Source organism: Talpa occidentalis, unplaced genomic scaffold (assembly GCF_014898055.3).
Source record: "Talpa occidentalis isolate TD23 unplaced genomic scaffold, MPIMG_talOcc4v2.1 talOcc4.14, whole genome shotgun sequence".
Classification (NCBI taxonomy): domain Eukaryota; kingdom Metazoa; phylum Chordata; class Mammalia; order Eulipotyphla; family Talpidae; genus Talpa; species Talpa occidentalis.
In genome coordinates this window covers 6,368,698-6,386,651 of record NW_023601433.1, presented here as the reverse complement: position 1 = coordinate 6,386,651, position 17,954 = coordinate 6,368,698, and the positions used below count along the sequence as shown (strand labels likewise).

The 17,954-nt window shown below is 51.5% G+C and overlaps 1 long non-coding RNA gene across 2 annotated transcripts in view; it reads left to right on the top strand.

The window, feature by feature from the left end:
- LOC129145707 (uncharacterized) overlaps nucleotides 1-6,121 on the top strand; it is a 34,897-nt gene extending 28,776 nt beyond the window's left edge. For both annotated transcript variants that reach the window (XR_008551636.1, XR_008551637.1), the window contains 2 exons: nucleotides 3,947-4,024; nucleotides 4,643-6,121. This is a non-coding gene — a long non-coding RNA (uncharacterized LOC129145707). The remainder of the gene's footprint in view (nucleotides 1-3,946; nucleotides 4,025-4,642) is intronic.
- The last annotated feature ends 11,833 nt before the right edge of the window (nucleotides 6,122-17,954 follow it).

Genomic DNA, 17,954 nt, shown 5'->3' with positions numbered 1-17,954 from the left:
CTTCGCAGCCCAGTGCTCAACCACTGCACCACCAGGGGAGGCCCTGTACCACATCTTCTTGATCCAGTCATTTATTTTTGGGCATTTGGGTTGTTTCTATATCTTACCTAATGTAAATAATGCTGCGATAAACATAGGGGTGCAGGTATCCTTTTGAATTAATGTTTTTGTATCCTTTGGGTAGATACCTAGGAGTAGAATTGCTGGGTCATGTGGAAGCTTCATTTTTAGCAGTTTGAGGATCCTCAATACAGCTCTCCATAGCAGTTGGACCAGTGTGCACTCCCGCCCGCAGTGCAGGAGAGTTTCTTTTTCTCCACACCCTCGCCAACATTTGTTGTTGCTAATTTTTTTAATATGTGCCATTCTCACTAGTGTAAGGTGGTATCTCATTGTGGTTTTGATTTGCATTTCCCTGATGACAAGTGATGTTGAACATTTTTTCATATACCATGGGCCGTTCACATTTCCTCTTTGGAGAAGTGTCTTTTTAGCTCTTCAGCCTATTTTTTGACTGGATCGTTTACTTTGTTTATGTTGAGTTGTGTGAGTTCTTTGTAGACCTTTGTGGTCAGTCCCTTATCAATTTATGGATCTGATAAAAATTTAAGCACAAAAACTTTGTGTTTTGCTGGAGTCCCGCTCTAGCAGAATGTCGTGTCAGGAGTCCCTGAAAGGAGAGGACGGTGTGCGAAAACTTCGGGGGGCTGAGGGAAAGTGGGGTGAGGCAGACACAGACACTCTTATATTGGTGCAAGTATCTTCTGCTGAGGGTCTCAGTGGGCCTTTATTTATACATCAGAAATTTTTTATGTCATCATTACATCATGCAATCATGTGATTTCACTTTTACATTGTTTCAGAAATTATTAATGATCATTAACAGTGCACAGTCCTTTTTCTAATTTTCCCAGTATATGATTAACTTGGTTGCTTGGTTACATTAACATGGCAACATATTTTCCTTGGTGATGTATGTTTTTCAGAAAATAGAAACAGGTGCTACACATAATGTGATTCAAACAGTCAAGTAGGTAATTAAAACAAGGCTAAGTGGGCATTGTAAAATTGAGGGCGGCCTTCTATTTCCTATATAGAACCAGGGGGTCCCTGTGTCATGGGAACAGCATGTGGTGTGTTCTTCTCGGACCCCTCTGCCTCCTGGGGCATCTCAGGGGCTTTCTCTTGTGGGGGGACTTTTGCCGGCCTCGATTCCAAGAGCTCTACCAAGCGTGGCTTGCTAGAGAACTCAGTGTTACTCATAGTAACGGAATTATAAATTGAAGGGCGTGGAGAGTTGTCGGGAGCGATTTCATGTTAGAAAGTGCTTTTCTCAAACTACTGAAGTGTGCATTACAGGCACTAATGCCAACATTCATTGTGTTATTTTGAAACTTATAGAAAATCTCCATGGTTTCAAAAACTGCCACAAACAAATGAAAGGAAGCAGCAGGAGCCAGCTATCGAGTTTTCTGACTTTTCAGAAATCTTCCCCATGCCTGGACCTTTGTCAGGCGGCATGAGTAGCATGGTCCATGCCAGTGTTTCCTTTCTTCCTTTTTTATTTCACAGTTTTTCTGTAAAAGGCAATGCAATGGGCAAGATGGAAAATGTTCAGGAAAAAGCCTTGACCACTTGGTGCTAGAGCAGTGGTAAAGCTGATTTTCTCCTAAAATATCATTATATTGTTATCATATCATTATAGAATATCATAGAACTACTTCTATATAAAACGTTGAAAACTACTTTTGTAATAAAAATTGTATTTACTTAGAAGCATTCAGAATGTCATCAAAACAGCTGCAACTTTTTTTTGCAATTACAGAATGATACTCAGTTAACAGAACAACAATTACTTTATGTAGGCTGCATCAGAGACAAGTGAGGATGAAAAACTACCATCCCCACATGTAACTCATTTGCAATGTGCACCGATAAGAACCTGCTTTAAATTTCCATGTCAATGGGAGAACATTTTTGCACACAACACTAATGATAAAGGACTGATCACAAAAATCTGCAAAGAGCTGATGAGACTCAACAACAACAAAGAAAATAATACAGTCAAAAAATGGGCAGAAGAGCTAAAAAGAAACTTCTCTGAGAAGGAAATGCAAATGGCCAACAGGCATATGAAAAAATGTTCAACATCACTTGTAATCAGGGAAATGCAAATCAAAACTACCATGAGATACCATCTTACACCAGTGAGAATGGCACATATTAAAAAAACTAGCAACAACAAATGTTGGCGAGGTTGTGGAGAAAAAGGAACTCTCCTGCACTGCTGGTGGGAGTGCAAACTGGTCCAACCACTATGGAGAGCTGTGTGGAGATTCCTCAGCCTGCTAAAAATGGAGCTTCCATAGGATCCAGCAATTCCACTCCTAGGTATTTACCCAAAGGACACAGAAACATCAATTCCAAAGAGCACCTGCACCCCTATGTTTATAGCAGCACTGTTTACAATAGCTAAGCTTTGGAAACAGCCCAAATGCCCAAAAATAGATGACTGGATCCAGAAGATGTGGTCCATATACACCATGGAATATTACTCAGCATTCAAAAAAGATAAACACATGCAATTTGCAGCAACATGGATGGCGCTGGAAGGGATCATGCTCAGCGAAATAAGCCAGAAAGAAAAAGAAAAATACCGGATGGTCTCACTCATAGCAGGAATCTAGAAAACTTAAATAAGGGACCAGGAAAATGAATAACTATAAGAAAGTGATAATCAAAATCAACAAAAAACTATGAACCAGAGACACTCTATGGGGGGTGGGGGGCGGGGAGGGGAGGGATTGGGGTCAAAATAAGGGGGTTGCAATTGTATGGGGAATATAAAAATAAAATTTATTTAAAAATAAAAAAAAATAAATTTCCACGCCGAGTTACAACCCCCTACTGCACTAGGCAAGTCTCGGGCACTGAAAGTACTCCCAGAACAGGGCTGTCTAAAGACACCTTCAGAGAGTGTAAACTCTACGAAAAGAAAAGAGAAGAAAAGAAGAGAAAAGACTGCAGTTGACAAACCCTCACTGCCTTACATTTTTTTTTTATTGTTCATTATAATTATTCTTTTTTTTTTACTTGAAATTTAACATTTATTCACTCTTAGCTATAGAGTCTATGGACAAGATTCTGTATCTTCAGTGCTTTTTTTTTAAATAATAAATTTTATTTTTATAGTCCCCATACAATTGCAACCCCCCCCATTCCTTACATTTTTTTTTTTCCTTAAAAGGCGTGAGCCGTGCACAGGGGAGTTAAATGCTTTATCGATAAGGAAAAGCCAGCACATTCCTCATCCTTGTCTTCACTCCATCTTCCTCCTGGTCTCTCCCTGGCCCTGGCTCTCTTGCTGTTCTCAGTCCTGACGATCCTCCCCGAGGCCACCTCAGGCTTTCTCCAGCCGCAGGTGCAGCGACCTCCTTCCCCTGCCCCCGCCGCTCAGGTGTCCCCGCAGCAGAGCCCAGCGCAGGGTCTCCGGCTTCCTTGCACCCCTCGAGGCCAGGCCGCGGGGTCTCCTTGGATTTCTGGGGCGATCCTCGGGACAGAGTAAGAAAAAGGCTGAAAGCGGCCTCTTGGGTGCTTTGGGATCCTTGAAACTTCTTTTTTGTTCCCCTTTAGGGGGCACGTACGTTTTCCTCTCTCCGCAGACGATCCTCTCCCTTCAGCGCGTCTCGGGAGACAGGTGACAGGTGACAGGTGACAGGTGCGCGGGCCCTGCTGCTCGGCCCCTCCTGCGAGCGCGCGGGATCGCCTGTGCCACGTGCCGAGCCTCGGGCTGCTCGCGCCTCGGTGCCCGCGCCCGGCGCTGCGTCTCCGCCGGGTCGGGGCGCGCGGGTCCGGGGCGCGCCCTCGCGGGGTGCCGTCTCGCTGGCTGCCGGCCCCGGGACGCCGTGGGAGCGGGAGCCACGGGGCGCGGTTCTTGTCTTGGCAGGAAACGTCCGCGAGGAGCCGCCCCCGAGCTTGCGCCTCGCAAGACAGCACTAGATGGAGCCCGCGCGCCGGAGCCCAGGTGGGTTCGCGCCGGGCGGGAGGGCCCGGCCTGCGCGCGGGGGGCCTGGGGCGCGGGGCGGGGGCGCCTCGGAGAGGCCGCGCCTTGGGGCGCCGCCGCTGCCTGGGCAGCCCTCGCGGCCCCCCGTCCTCGCGGAGCCTCGCTCAGCTCCCCACGGACGCCCCGCCCGGCGCGGGTCTCAGGCTGCAGCCATCTGGGGAAGCGGCGGGGCGGCCCGGGCAGTGGTTGGAGGAAGGAGGAGAAAACGCAGAGGGGAGCAGCCCCCCTCCAGGCTGCCTCTCCCCGGCCTGGAGGCCAAGAAGGGGCGAGGGACCCGGAATCCCGCCTGGAGGTGCAGGGGCAGCAGGGGGCGTCTCCGCTCCGGGGGCGCCTCGGCTCCGGGCCCCGGAGGGCCGGGGTTACCCTCGCCGAAACCGGAGCCTGCTTGGCTCGCCTGCAGCTCCAGGGAATGCGCGCCCCCTTGGCAGATGTGAATGCAGCGGGAGGGGGTCTGAGACAGAGCGGGGTTCAGGGGTTCACCCAGAAATCAGGAGGTGGGGAGGAGAGAGCCGGTCATGGCTCTGCAGGACTGTTGGTTTTGGGATCTGGGCCAGGAGGAGGTTTCTGTTTTCTGGGCAGGAGCGACCCTTCCAGCACGATGGAGCGCGGCTCTGCCCAGAGCAAGCAGGGAGCAGCGGGAACTGGGCGGCTCCTGACCCCCAAGGAGCGCAAGGAGCCCAGAGCCCAGGACGGAGCTGGAGACATTTCAGATGGCACAGGAGCTGCCTGAGGGGCTGCTGTGGCAAATGAAGCCTTCCCAGGGAGGAGAGTTGCAGAGGAAAGTTCCGCAGCCGCTCTGAGGGACTGTGGCTGGGCCTGGAGACCATCTGGCAGGCTGCAGCTATTCACTGAGCACACCATGCCTCAGAGGCCCGGTGGCGAGGCAGTCAGCCAGGACCCAAGTTGGGGTCAGGGAGAACAGCCTGGAGGAGGTGATGTGTGAGCTGGGGCGGGAGGGATGTGTGTTCTAGCTGGACAAGCAGTGAGGCAAGGGCCAGGGGTGGAACGGAGGGAGTCCGGGAGGCCTGGCCCTCGGTCTGGGTTGGAGGAAGGAGTCTGAGCGCAGGGCCAGTGATGAGCGCTGTTGTGCGTGGGATGGGGAGAGGCCGTGCCCAGAACCTCCAGTAGTTCCCAGGCTGAGTAGAAGGTTCCCTGTGGTCACTGTGTAGGTGCGAGGGGCAGCCAAAGAAGGAAGCAGGGGCTTGTCGTGTTAGGCCTTTTCTGTGTCAGACTTTGCTTGAGAGTTTGAGTTTTATCTTGAAGACGACGACGGGGCGCTATGGAAGGTGTGAAGGGGGGACAGGTAAGAAGTCTTCTTGATTAAGAACTGTGGAGACTGGCTGGGCGGGGACACGCCTTGACGCAGGTGCCAGGCACACTCTGCAGGGGGCAGTGGAGGTCAGAACTGAGAAGAGGGAAGAAGGAAGGCGAGCTGGGGGTCTTGAGAAAGACATTAGAGGAGCCCTTTGGGACCCCCGTGGCTGGTTTCCAGTCTGAGCACGACCACCCACCTGGGAGACAGAGTCACTTCCTCTTGTTTCTGTTCAGGAAGATGCTCAACCTCACGCTTTCCCCAGGGTCACCCGCGAACAGCCGCGAACATTAAAAGCATCCATAAAAGAGACACTGCAGATTTTGTTGGCCGTAAACCTCAAAGATGAATTTTCTCTCCCATTTTATGAGTATAGGTTTTCACGCCTTCGTAATGAGGGTTGGTCCCTCCACTCCCCACTGACTCCCCCCTAAGGTGATGATTCGAGTTGTCAGCTCAGTCGGGACAAGACCTGGCACAAGCCACGGTGACTGGCTTCTGGAATGACAGAGGTGCTGAGCTCTTCACACGCTGGCAGGGGGCCACTTTCACCCTCTCCTCCGAGCTTCTTGGGCTGCAGATGGGGTCTCCTGTGGGGAACTTGGGTGGGGCTTCTGAGGCCACATGAGATGCGGTGGTACCAAAAAGACCCCACCAAGGGTCAGAAAGAACAGATGTTCTTTCCGTTAAGAAATGTGGATTTTGCAAAAAAGATAAACACATGCAATTTGCAGCAACATGGATGGCGCTGGAAGGGATCATGCTCAGCGAAATAAGCCAGAAAGAAAAAGAAAAATACCGGATGGTCTCACTCATAGCAGGAATTTAGAAAACCTAAATAAGGGACCAGGAAAAAGACTAAGTATAATAAAGTAAAAATCAAAATCAACAAGTAACATTACTGGGTGGGAGGGGAGGGTGGGTAGAGGAAGGATTAGGGTCAAAATAAGGAGCGGGGGTGCAATTGTATGGGGAATATAACCAAAATGGAAATGCATACATTGTGCAAAAATGAAAAATGATGTAAGAATTATATAAAATAAAATATTAAAAAAAGTGGATTTTGAAGGACGTTCTTTTTTTTATATTTTATTTATTTTTTTAAAAGATTTATTTATTTATACAAGCACTGGGTACAGTCAGAAGCGCGGGAGGGTGAGAGAATTCACCAGAGTCAGAGCAGGGAGCAGAACAGGCAGACTGACGAAGCACACTGCTGAGGGGAGCAGCGGGCGGCAGGAGGGGTCTGCGCACCATGTGGGACCCTCCTGCGGTGGCCGGGGCCGGGGATCGAACCGGCGCTGCGGAGGCTGCGGGCAGCTTCGCAACCCAGCGCTCAACCGCTGCGCCACCAGGGAGGCCCTGAAGGACGTTCTATGGGGAGAAGGGCTGAGAGGAACAAAACCACAGATTGCTGGAGTGGCACAGAGTCTGTGGGATTGCCTGGCCAGTCTGTTCAATTTACCGATTGGGCACCAAAGCCTGACAGCATTTGAGGCTTCATACAAAGTTAGCCAGTGGCCACCATCACTTAAAAAATCGTTCTTTAATTTACAGAAGCAAAGTTTCCTTTGTGAAGTGGCGCAGTGAAGTGAAACGCATGTCTAATAATAGCCCACGTGTCTCCTGCCCTAGATTAGGAAGCCTCATTAGCGAATGGGGCTTTTGTTTGCAAGAAGCCACAAGGCCTGGCCTTCCCCCCCCCCCCAGCCCCCCAGCTCAGAAGGACAGTGGCAATTATAGCTGGTGGCCTAGGCATTGATTTCCTGTACCTTCTCTGGGTGAGAGATGAGAATCGTTAATGAGACGCTAATGATCCCGCTCCCAAAGTTCGCTGGCGTTCATTCTGCCTTTCCTGGAAGAGGCAGCGGAACCTCTTGACTTTTTCTTCTCCTCCTAACCTGTAATGTTGAATTCAGGCCAACCCTGGAGGATGGAGCAGATTTGCAAAAGCAGACTCAACCCCAACCACCTGGGCCAAATGATTTCTCCAAGGACTCCGCCAGGGCGCACGACCCAAAACAACGGGCATGCGTGGGACAGGCTTCGGAGGCCAGGTTTTCCCTTGGCTGGCCTTGATTTTTTTTTTTTTTTTTTTTTAACTTTTTTTTTTAAGATTTATTTATTTATTTATACAAGCACTGGGTACAATCAGAAGCGCGGGAGGGTGAAAGAGTTCACCAGAGCCAGGGTGGGGAACAGAACAGGCAGACTGACGAAATACACTGCTGAGGGGAGCAGTGGGCGGCAGGATCTGCGCGCCACGTGGGACCCTCGCTGGTGGCCGGGTATTGAACCCGTGCTGCAGAGGCTGAGGGCAGCTTCACAGCCCAGCGCTTAACTGCTGCGCCACCAGGGGAGCCCCTGGCCTTGATTTTCTTCTATCAGAGAATTCACCCCCTGAAAAAGATCGTGCTACATTCCTTTCGCCTGGCTTGGCCTCAGAGTCGCCTGCTCTTCCCTTTGCCATCACAGGCCTTGGTTTGGAAACCAACCCAGGCCTGACCTTTCCATCTTCCATCTGTGCCTGGACAGTGTCATTCATTTTCCTTTCTTGATAGAAGCTGAGTCATAGTTGCACCGTATCTGGATCTAGATTGATCTAGATGCTTGGAGGTGGCGGCTTCCTCTGAGCAGGCTCCACCTCAGGCCCCAGAGCATCCGTGACCGAACTATGAGAAGAAGCCGTTCTACAGGACTCTCGTCCGCTGTTGGCGGGAATGTAATTTGGTGCATCCTCCCTGGAAAATGCTGTGAAGATTTCTCAAAAAATAGAAAATGGAGGGCCTCCCCGGTGGTGCAGCGGTTGAGCGCTGGGTTGCGAAGCTGCCCGCAGCCTCTGCAGTGCTGGTTCGATCCCCAGCCACCAGGTGAGGGTCCCACATGGCGCGCAGACCTCTCCTGCCACACCCGCTGCTCCCCTCAGCAGTGTACTTCGGTCCTTCTGCCTGCTCTGCTCCCCGCTCTGGCTCTGGTGAATTCTCTCACCCTCCCGCGCTTCTGACTGTACCCAGTGCTTGTATAAATAAATAAAATAAATAAATAAAAAAAAATCTTTAAAAATAAAAAAAAAATTATTAAAAAAAAATAGAAAATGGAAATACCACAGGATCCAGCAGTACCACTGCTGGGTACTTGGAGGATGTGAAACTCTAGCACGAAGAGCTTCTCCTGGGCGCACAGCAGCAGTATCCACAGAAGTCAAGACCGGGACCGCCTCCGCGCCATCGACACGTGCTGGGTAAAGAGACGGTGGACTACGTCCTCCCAGAAACACAGCTGCGCTATTAAAAAGATGAAATGGTATCTTGGGACAAAACGGATGGAGCCTGAAGTGATGCGCCTGAGTGAAAGATATTGTAGTTACTGGATGGCTTCACTCATTGGTGAAAAGTAAATAACCAAAGAAAAGAAACTGGCAAAACACAACCCCAAGAATTCTTAGACTGTGAAAAATATACTGGTTGGGGTGGGGGGAGGCGCTAGGCAGGGAGGGAGTCGGGCATCCCGGAGAGCGAGTGCTGGGTGAGTGAGCATGTGCACATGGGGAGGGGTGAAGCTGTACCCCCCAAATTGTCTAGTTATGTAAACAGTTGGCAAATAAAAGTTGAGGAAAAATAGAAATGGATATACTGTTCTGAGCCTGAGAGTCTGAGATCTGGTGTGGGTGGTGCCTGCCTCACCCACAGGGTGCTGGGTCCCACCGCAGACCTTCTGGTCTCTACTCAGTGGTGCTGACTGTTGTGATTGGGCTCTATTAGAAGCAGCCCCTGAGACAGGGTGTGTGCAGGTGCTTTCTCTGGAGAGGAGACTACCAAGCATAGGTTGGCAGCTGGGGAGTCCGAGGTGAACTGGGGAAAGGAAGGACCTCTGGGGATTGTGCTGAATGGCCTAGGGCCCTGCCCCAGGGACAGAGACGCTGGACTCTTGTCCTCACAGATCCTGCAGAGATGGAGGTCTGCAGGGCCTGCAAGGGCAGAACAGGCCTCATGCTCCGTGGAGAACCGGAGGGATCTAGGGAGAGGTGTAGATGTGTTCAGGAATGGTGAGGTCTGGGGACCTGGATCTGGCACCCCTCCGCCCTGCAGATCATGATTCTAGCTTGAGACTCTGCTGGCTGCTTGGTATTTTGCATGTGCCACCTCACTCTTTTTACAGAAGAGAGAAGAAGAGAGGGAGCAGCTTGTCCAAGGTCACACAGCTTGTGCAGTGCCTGCCGGCTTGGAGCCGGAACCGTTTAGCTGCTGTCTGCTGCCAGCTGGCCTGTCGTGCCCCTGGCTGGGATGGTCGGCTTCCATCTTGGCCTTGGCGTGGAGCTGTCTCTCCCGAGCTACTCTCTCTGCTCCTCCAGTGTCCTCCTCTTGGCTCCAAGGGGCTGCGTGTGGGACAACCCAGCAACACAGGGCAGGGGTGCTCCTAAGTCTACTATGGTGAGGTACTTGAGCAGCTGAGGTTGAGCGGCTGCCCAAAGGCCCCAGGTGGTGAGGGAGGGGGCAGTCTCCCTAGTATTTCATTCTCCAAGCAGAGGTTTGCACTGTTTTGGGGTTCTGGTGACACTGCACTCCTGTCCCCGGGTGAGTGTGACTTGGGGGCACCTCAGGGATGATTGACATGGCTAATGTCTATAAAAATGACAAGTGCACGTAGCCATGTACCTGGGAATTCTGGAAGTTTATTCTGCAGATACACTCACCTATGAGAAACGTTCTGCATCGTTAGGGGCAACCTTGTCTGGGCTAGTGAAGGACTGGAGGTCACCTGAGACCCCTGCAGGAGACTGGCTGAGACACTGTGGACGTGCCTGTGCGAGGAGCTGCCCCACGCCGGGAGGCACCCGGGGCAGGACGGGGGTGCGAGGGGAGGTGTATATGTGGTTGCCAGATCTGTCTCTAGAGGGGGCCCAACACTGGTAGCTCTAGGAACTCATTGGGGCTGGGCCAGGGCGGGGAAGGAGACTTTTCTCAGTTTATCCTTCAGTGTCTTTTTTTTTTTTTTTTTTAAAGATTTATTCATTTATGGATACAGGCCAGAGGTGTCGGGGTTGAGAGGATTCACCAGAGACAGAGTGGGGAGCAGAACAGGCAGATTGACTGAAATACACTGCTGAGGGGAGCAGCGGGCGAGACAGGAGAGGTCTGCTGCGCCATGTGGGTTGCTCCCTGGCCTACCGGGGATCGAACTCGTGCTGCAGTGGCTGCGGTCAGCTTCACAAGTTGCGTCTTAACCCCTTGTGCCACCAGGGAGGCCCTCCTTCAGTGTCTTCTGTCAGGTCTTCGGCATATGTTGAGCACCTACGCAAATGTCAATGACATTCAGAAAATTAAAATTTGGTATGTTCTTTTTGTTATATTACATTCTATTCTAAAATCCTAATTTCCTCATCTGCAAAATGAGGAAAATCCTACTTGTTGCACTTTCTGCAAGTGCATCTTACACATTTGATTTTAGGAGCAGTTGACGAGACTTCTCTGTTGCTCCGAGAGAAACCTGTGAGGGCAGGACCCCATGTCACCTGCTCCCCACTCTGTCTCTGGGGCCTACACCAGGAGAGTGCTAGACAAAAATATTTTTGAAATAAAGTGCTTGTTTCTGAGGACGTGCTCTTTGTGCCTTTGTTATTATTTATAGTATCAAAGTGCAGGAGGCAGCCCTCCATAGGCGCTCCCAGGGTCGAGTTTTAAATCCCGGCTCTGCTAATTGTTAGCTGTGTGACCACTGGCAGCTCACTTAACCTCTCTGTGCTCCAGTTTCCTCCTTAGCAAATTGGGGCTTGGAAGTGCCTACCACACAGAATTGCTGGGAGGAAACAAAGAATTCACAGGTGCCGGACACTTAGCACGGTGCCCGGCCCCCTGTGAACGTGAGGTGGAATGATTTGCCACGACTGGCACTTTTCTGTTGTAAATCCTCACCTGCGGATTCTGCCAAAACCTCCTTCAGACTGTGGGGGGAGCCTTTAGCCGAGCAGGACTACTACTTTGCCTGTTTCTCTCTTCAGTTCTTCTCTTCCTGCATCATTCTGAGAATGGGCTCTTGCTTTTTCCAGAGCGGAGCCTCCGAAACAAAGCCTCCCTAATTCAGGACACTGTTGGCCCCCATGGGCCAAAGGAGGGTTGTGGGGTGGCTTTTTCCTTCCACAACACCTTGACTCTTCACACAGCATTCCCCAGTCCCCCCAGCCGCGGGAAGTCCCCCCTTCCCCTGTCCCCAGTACAGCTGCTCCAGCAGCTTCTCCCTCTGTGGGTCCAGGGGGGTTGATGTTGGAGCAGGGGCTGGGAGAGCAGCAGGTGGCCTTCAGGCCTCAGCTCTGTCTGATCCAGGGTGAAGAGAGACACTTCCCTGCAAGCTTACTGATTATCACTGTGGAAAATTGCGCGCTGAGTGGCCTTGATGGGGAAGCACTAAGGAGATGGACCCTGGGCCTGGGCCACTCAGGGTTCTGCAGAAAGTGGGGCAGATGGGGGGTGGGAGGCGGCCGGGCAATCCAAGTGCCTGGGCAGGGAAGCTCTGAGAACATTTTCTTCTGTCCCCTCGCCCGGGCACTTCACGCCCCCCACCTCCCGCGGCACTGCAGCCAGCCCCTCTCTGGGGGTCTGGTAGGGGTGGGGGATTCGAGCCGGCCCCTGTCATCTCATGCTTGATGGCAGCGCTGGTGCTTCAGGGACCTGGAATGTTCTCTTGCTGCTGGGAGGTAGGTGCTGGTGGGAGATGGTTCACTAGTGCAGGGACCCTCCATGGATGCTCTGTGACCGTTGGAGGCATTGCCTCGAGAAGGTGCCCACTGCCTTGAGCAGCAGAGCCCCAGCAAGTGGCCTTGACGGTGCCTCAGAAGACACAGGAGTTGGCTGTGCAGGGCTGAACCGCCTGCTCGTGCCTGGAGCTCATTGGACACCTTTGCTTTTCATCCTGCTTCCTAAGGCAGGATAACATCTTATCGGGTAAAACGAAACCTCAGTGTCTCCCTCCCCCACCGCCCAGTCACAGGGAAACAGCCGTCAACAAAACACCACTGTGTTTCAACACCCGGGACAGGACAAGGCCGCAGCCTGAGGAGGGAGGAGAAATCCAACCCCTTCAAATCTTCGGATTTAGCTGCTTATCTGCTGGGTCCTGGGGGCAGGAGGGAGAAAGAGCCAGAATGTCTGAAGGCGACTGTTTACCTTGAAGTCCCTTTGCCACAGAGATCATGAGAGGAAAAAAAATATTCCAGAACTTGACCTTTAGCTTTTCAAAGTAGGAAACAAGACAAAATGAAACAAATGCACAAATGCACACACTTGCTGGCATCCCCTCGCCACGCAGCCTCCAGAAGGAGTCGGGTAGGAAGCCTCCACCCGAGCACGCCCCTGCTCTCTGGCTGCCAGTGTTTTGTTTGCCCCACATGGTACTTTCTTTTTTTCTAAAGTTTGAGCCAGCACTCAAACATGAGGGAATTTCAGCAAGAGCCCAGCAACCCTGGAGTCCCTGACTGCAGTCACGCGCCACGTAATGACACTGTGGGGTCAGGACACGGAGCACAGTGCAGGTTTTCTGATCCAGCAGACTGGGTTGAGGAGGAGTCCTGGAGCCCTCAGTGGTTTTGCAGGCTATTTTACTGGGATTACCAGGTACAAGCCAGGCAGGGGTGCTGGGGGGCCGGGAGGCTGGCAGGACTCCCAGCCTCCAGCAAATCTTCACTCTATCTGGGCTCTCTCTGGCCTTCTCTCTGCTCTTCTCATGGCTCTGCTTCTCTTTCGGCTTCTGCTGGCGTCCCCGTGACGCCGCCCTTAAAAGCCCAGTCTCAGCCCAGGTGAATCCCATCTACCTATGCCCACACCCTACTCCAGGTGCCCGCCGTCAGGCATGCATTCAGGACCGCAAGGATCCATCATCTGTCCTGATGGCAGGAGGGCAGAAAAGCCTGACATTTTTCCTTACCCTACAGACACTTTGGCCAACAACGAGCAAGCAGCATCCTCGTCGGCGGCCTTGTGGATAGCCAGGGGTGTGGCTGGCGGCCCGCCTCGGTCTGTGAGCAGTTTATGATGCTTGCACAGTGAGGAAATTCTCAGAATATATGTCACCGCTGCACAGCAGTACACGATGGATATAGGCTCTATGCGAATATACATAACATGCTACTGCCTATGATCTAGGTTCTCTATATCCTGTCGATGACACTAGCATGTGTTATATAATGTAATATACAGTGTGTGTTATATTATATATAGAATTACGTAAGTGTGTTGCAGTGTTGGAGGATTTCTGTGCCATCTCTTGGCGTAGACGACCCTCAGCCACGGGTATAAATCTCTGGCCAGCAAGTCAAGTGATGCTTACTTTGGGGTGTGCATCTGCCTTTCAGTCTCCTGCTCTTTCTTCCTCTTCCCGGTTTCCATCACTCAGTGCTGGGCTCTGAAGCGAGTCAGACCCCCCAGCTGTCTTCTGCCTCTACCTGATCTACAAGCAGCAGAGCTGAGTCAGAGAGAAATGTGGAATCCAGCGGGTTCTTCTGTCCCTTCTTTCTTCTCGGTGACCGACTCGGCCTTCTTACAGCTGAAGGGCGCTTTCATCTATTCAAAATGCTCTACGTGGTTCATCTCATTAACTCCCTCTGCTTGGCTGTGACTAGGGTGGAGCAGGCAGAACCTTGATTTCCGAGGGACAGCAAGTCGCAGCGAGGCAAGACAGTTGTCTCTGCTCATCAGCGTGGTGGCGGCGGAGCAGGCACCCGGCCCCAATTCCCAGCACTTTCCCCCTGGACTCCAGCCTGTCCACCGGGGACACGTTCAGGCTTCATTCTTCAGCAAGGAGAATGTGTTTGGCAAACAGTGGGATGTGATTCAACAGTAAAGCCAATTTAATGGGCTTGACCAGTTTTCACAAACAACTAGCCAAGCACCTGGCACAGAGGCCTATATTGCTCAGCAGAACATGCTTCATGAGCCTCCATTAGTTTTGGTTTCCCGGGCTCTGGCTGTGGCCTGGTTGGGAACAGCCCCACACCTCACACAGGGGTTTGGATGCCATGGAGCCTGGTCAGGTGCTCAGGTGAGCTTTCAGGAGGTTATATTCAGTGACAGCTTGTTGGAAAGTGTTGCTCTCACACCTGTGATAACCCAGGCAGGCATGTGCCTCAGAGATATTAGCACCCCTGATGTGCTAACAGCAACAACAACAACAAGAGAAACCTAACATCAAAACCAGAAAGATTAGCGTCCCGCCCCTCTCTGAGAGTCTGAAGCTGAAGGGTCACAGCGGCCTTACTGGACAGTGGAGCGAGTGGGAGCAGACCAGTGGTGCCCCAGGGGTTTCAGAGGAGGAATCAGCTCTATTTGTGCATCAGTAGGCAAGGAGGTTAATGCCAGTCTGCCTCCCCAATTAAGAAAGGAAGTGAGATTCTATAGGTTTTGGGGACCAGGGTTGAGAACAATGGAGTTAAATTTCACTGGCTGAAAAGCGGATTGGGGCAAAGAAATGTGGACTCGGCTGAATGACTGGCTAGTTACAGGGCAGTTCCTACATGAAGGATGAAGGAATTTTCTCCAGGTACCCTCCTCTGTGGTCTCAGTCACCAGCCTCGGTGCGCCGCGCGGGCTGTCCCTGAGCCTCCAGACTCTGCTGTGTCTGTAAAAGCAAGTCTCAGCCAAAAGTTTAGATACTCGCTGCCCTCGACTTGCACTTTTGGGTCTGAAGCCAATTTAACCATGCAGTTTCGGTTTAACTCTAGTTACTGACTGTAGGGTAAGTGAATTAACCAGGCATTGGGGGCCACTATCCTCTGTGGCTAGCACCTGCGGCCTTGATCGTGTTGATGCAGAAGGTGCTTGGGAGCGTGGGCACGGGGCACACGTGCCTGATTGTGGACACCTGGAGTGCGGGTGCGCACGCAGGTGAAAGTGCACACCTGATCCTAGAGGCCAGGGCATAAGGGACGGCTGCGGGAGGAGACAAGTGACGTGGCTACAGAGAAGGCGAGACCATGAGAGAACACCAGAGAGAGGAAAGAGAGAGCATAAAGGTCACTGAGGGCTGGGAGTGCTGCCCCCCCTCCCCCTGCCCCCCCTCCCCTCCTTGCCAGCTGTAGGCTTGCCACTAGAAGGACATGAGGTGATTTTAAAGAAAGAGCATATTTGCATAAATCAGTGCGGGACTTCAGGGAAAACAGGTGGATGAACGCATGCTGGGCAGAACCCTGGGGTGGGAAGACAGTAGCGGCAGGTGCAGCTCAAGGACTAAATGTGATCCCCAGCTGAGAACGAGGACAAGGTCAGCTGTGGAAGGACTGTCCCATGATCAGGGGAGGGGTTGCGAGTGGGGAGTGCGGGCTGAGTTGGGACACAGTGACCCTTGACCAAGAAGAGGAGGGTGTTGAGGGGTCTCTAGCCTGTGCTGCCCGGTGGGCCTGCGGCCAGTTTCCATTGAGTAGCTGGGTGAATGGTTACAAGTAAGAATGATTAAGTGGTCAATTTACATTGGGTCATTTAGAAAAACACCAATAAAATGGAAGCAAATCCATCAAACAAGGTCATTAATAAGTAATAAATACACTTTTAACGTAGTGTTCTTCTTAATTGATTGTTTGACTAACTTTTCTTGCAGATGTCCAGTGGGAGGGTTGCAGACTCATCAATCAGACTCGGTCAAAGGGAGGACATTCTTTTAAGGATACAGCAGGTTCCATCTGTGGTTTTTACTAAGTATGTCTATTCTCCACCCCCCGCCCCCCGCCCCCCTGACTTTACCTCTGGAAGGCAAAGGCAGTCCAGGGGAAAAGGTGATGATTTACAAATAATCGTGTTTTTTTTTTTTAAAGATTAGATTTATTTATTTATTTATACAAGAACCAGGGTACAGGCCAGATGTGCGGGAGGGTGAGAGGATTCACCAGAGACAGAGCGGGAAACAGAACAGGCAGACTGATGAAATACACTGCTGAGGGGAGCAGCGGGCGAGACAGGAGAGGTCTGCTCGCCATGTGGGTTGCTCTGAGGCCGGCGGGGATCGATCCGGCGCTGCAGAGGCTGCAGACAGCTTCACAGCGCTGCGCTCAACCGCCTGCGCCACCAGGGGAGGCCCTACAAATAATCATTTTACATGGAAAATTTTCAATGGGAGACCTAAAGAAACAGTGATGATGAAGTAGATAACGATGAAAGTAGATTGCTTGTGTGTATGGAGGAAAGGTAGCAGAGCAAGAGACATGAAGTGACTTTGTACCTGTAGAGAAGTAGGTGAAGAGACAGAGAAAGCATCATTTCTCAGTGACCAAACTTTTCCCTTTAATCCTTCGTGACTTAGCTTTTCCCTCCAGCCCTGATGTCCCCCCTCCAAGCCCACGGCTCCCAGTTTGGTGAGAGATGGCAAAGCGGGTGTGTATTTGTGGTGCCCAGATCCCTTTTTGCTCACTTGTTGGGGTTGTCAGTCAAAATGCCTCAGTCAGCCTGGACAGGGGGTGGGCATATGAACCAGCTGGGTGTCAGGCTCTCTCTGTGGGAACCTGGAATCCTGAGTAGGAGTTACACACAAGGGAGGAAGGACTTGGCTTCCATATTTATCTTAGCACTAGGGACCTCAAGAGCTGTCAATCAGCTCTAGTTTCTCAGACCCCTGGAGAGGGTCTGGTTTCAAGCCTCCCAGGACTGATGGCTCATCCCTACATTGCAGGCTGGTGCAGGTCACCCTGCATATTCCCAGCACTTTCCCAATTTTTAAGAGAGGTGGTTTTGGTTGTTTGCACTGAGGGCACTAATGGTTCTGGAGGCTGTCCTGAGTAGTGTGCTTTTTAATTTAATTTTATTTATTTAATTTTTTTTAAGATTTATTTTTATTTATTTATACAAGCACTGGGTACAGTCAGAAGCGTGGGAGGGTGAGAGAATTCACCAGAGCCAGAGCGGGGAGCAGAGCAGGCAAAAGGACCGAAGGACACTGCTGAGGGGAGCAGTGGGCAGCAGGAGAGGTCTGCGCGCCATGTGGGACCCTCCTCTGGTGGCCGGGGAGCAGCCGGGGATCGAACCGGTGCTGCAGAGGGTGCGGGCAGCTTCACAACCCAGCGCTCAACCGCTGTGCCAGTGGGGAGGCCCTGTAGTGTCTTTTTTTTAAAATGGGCTCAATCTCCTTGGACTGCATTTCTTTGTGGAAGCTCCAAGAAGATGGATGATCGCAGAGGCAGCCAGTCCCATGGGTTAGGTCACGCATCCACGCCAGTTTGTCCTGAATTTTCTCAGCATCCACAGCCTCTCAAGACAATGCCCCGTCCAGGCGTCCGAGCCTCTCTCAGCTAACACAGGAGCCCCTGATGCATAAGCAATGCCTAAGTCAGTTTTCTTAGGCAGATGCCTTTGGTTTCTCAGATTGAAAAGCTATTCCTTGCTGTACAATCCCTTTGGCTAAATTTAAATTTTAGCTCTTATTTTGTTTGCTTCTACCTTTTCTGGTTAGTCGGCTTAGGTAACTCAATCACTTCTAGCTGAAAGCCTTCATTTGCTTGCTTAGAAGGCTGAGAACGAGGGGCGAGAAGAATGAGTCAAGGAAGAGTTTGTGACAGATATTAGCCTTCTGGGCCGCGGGAGGCTGACATTGTTCCCAGCAATATGA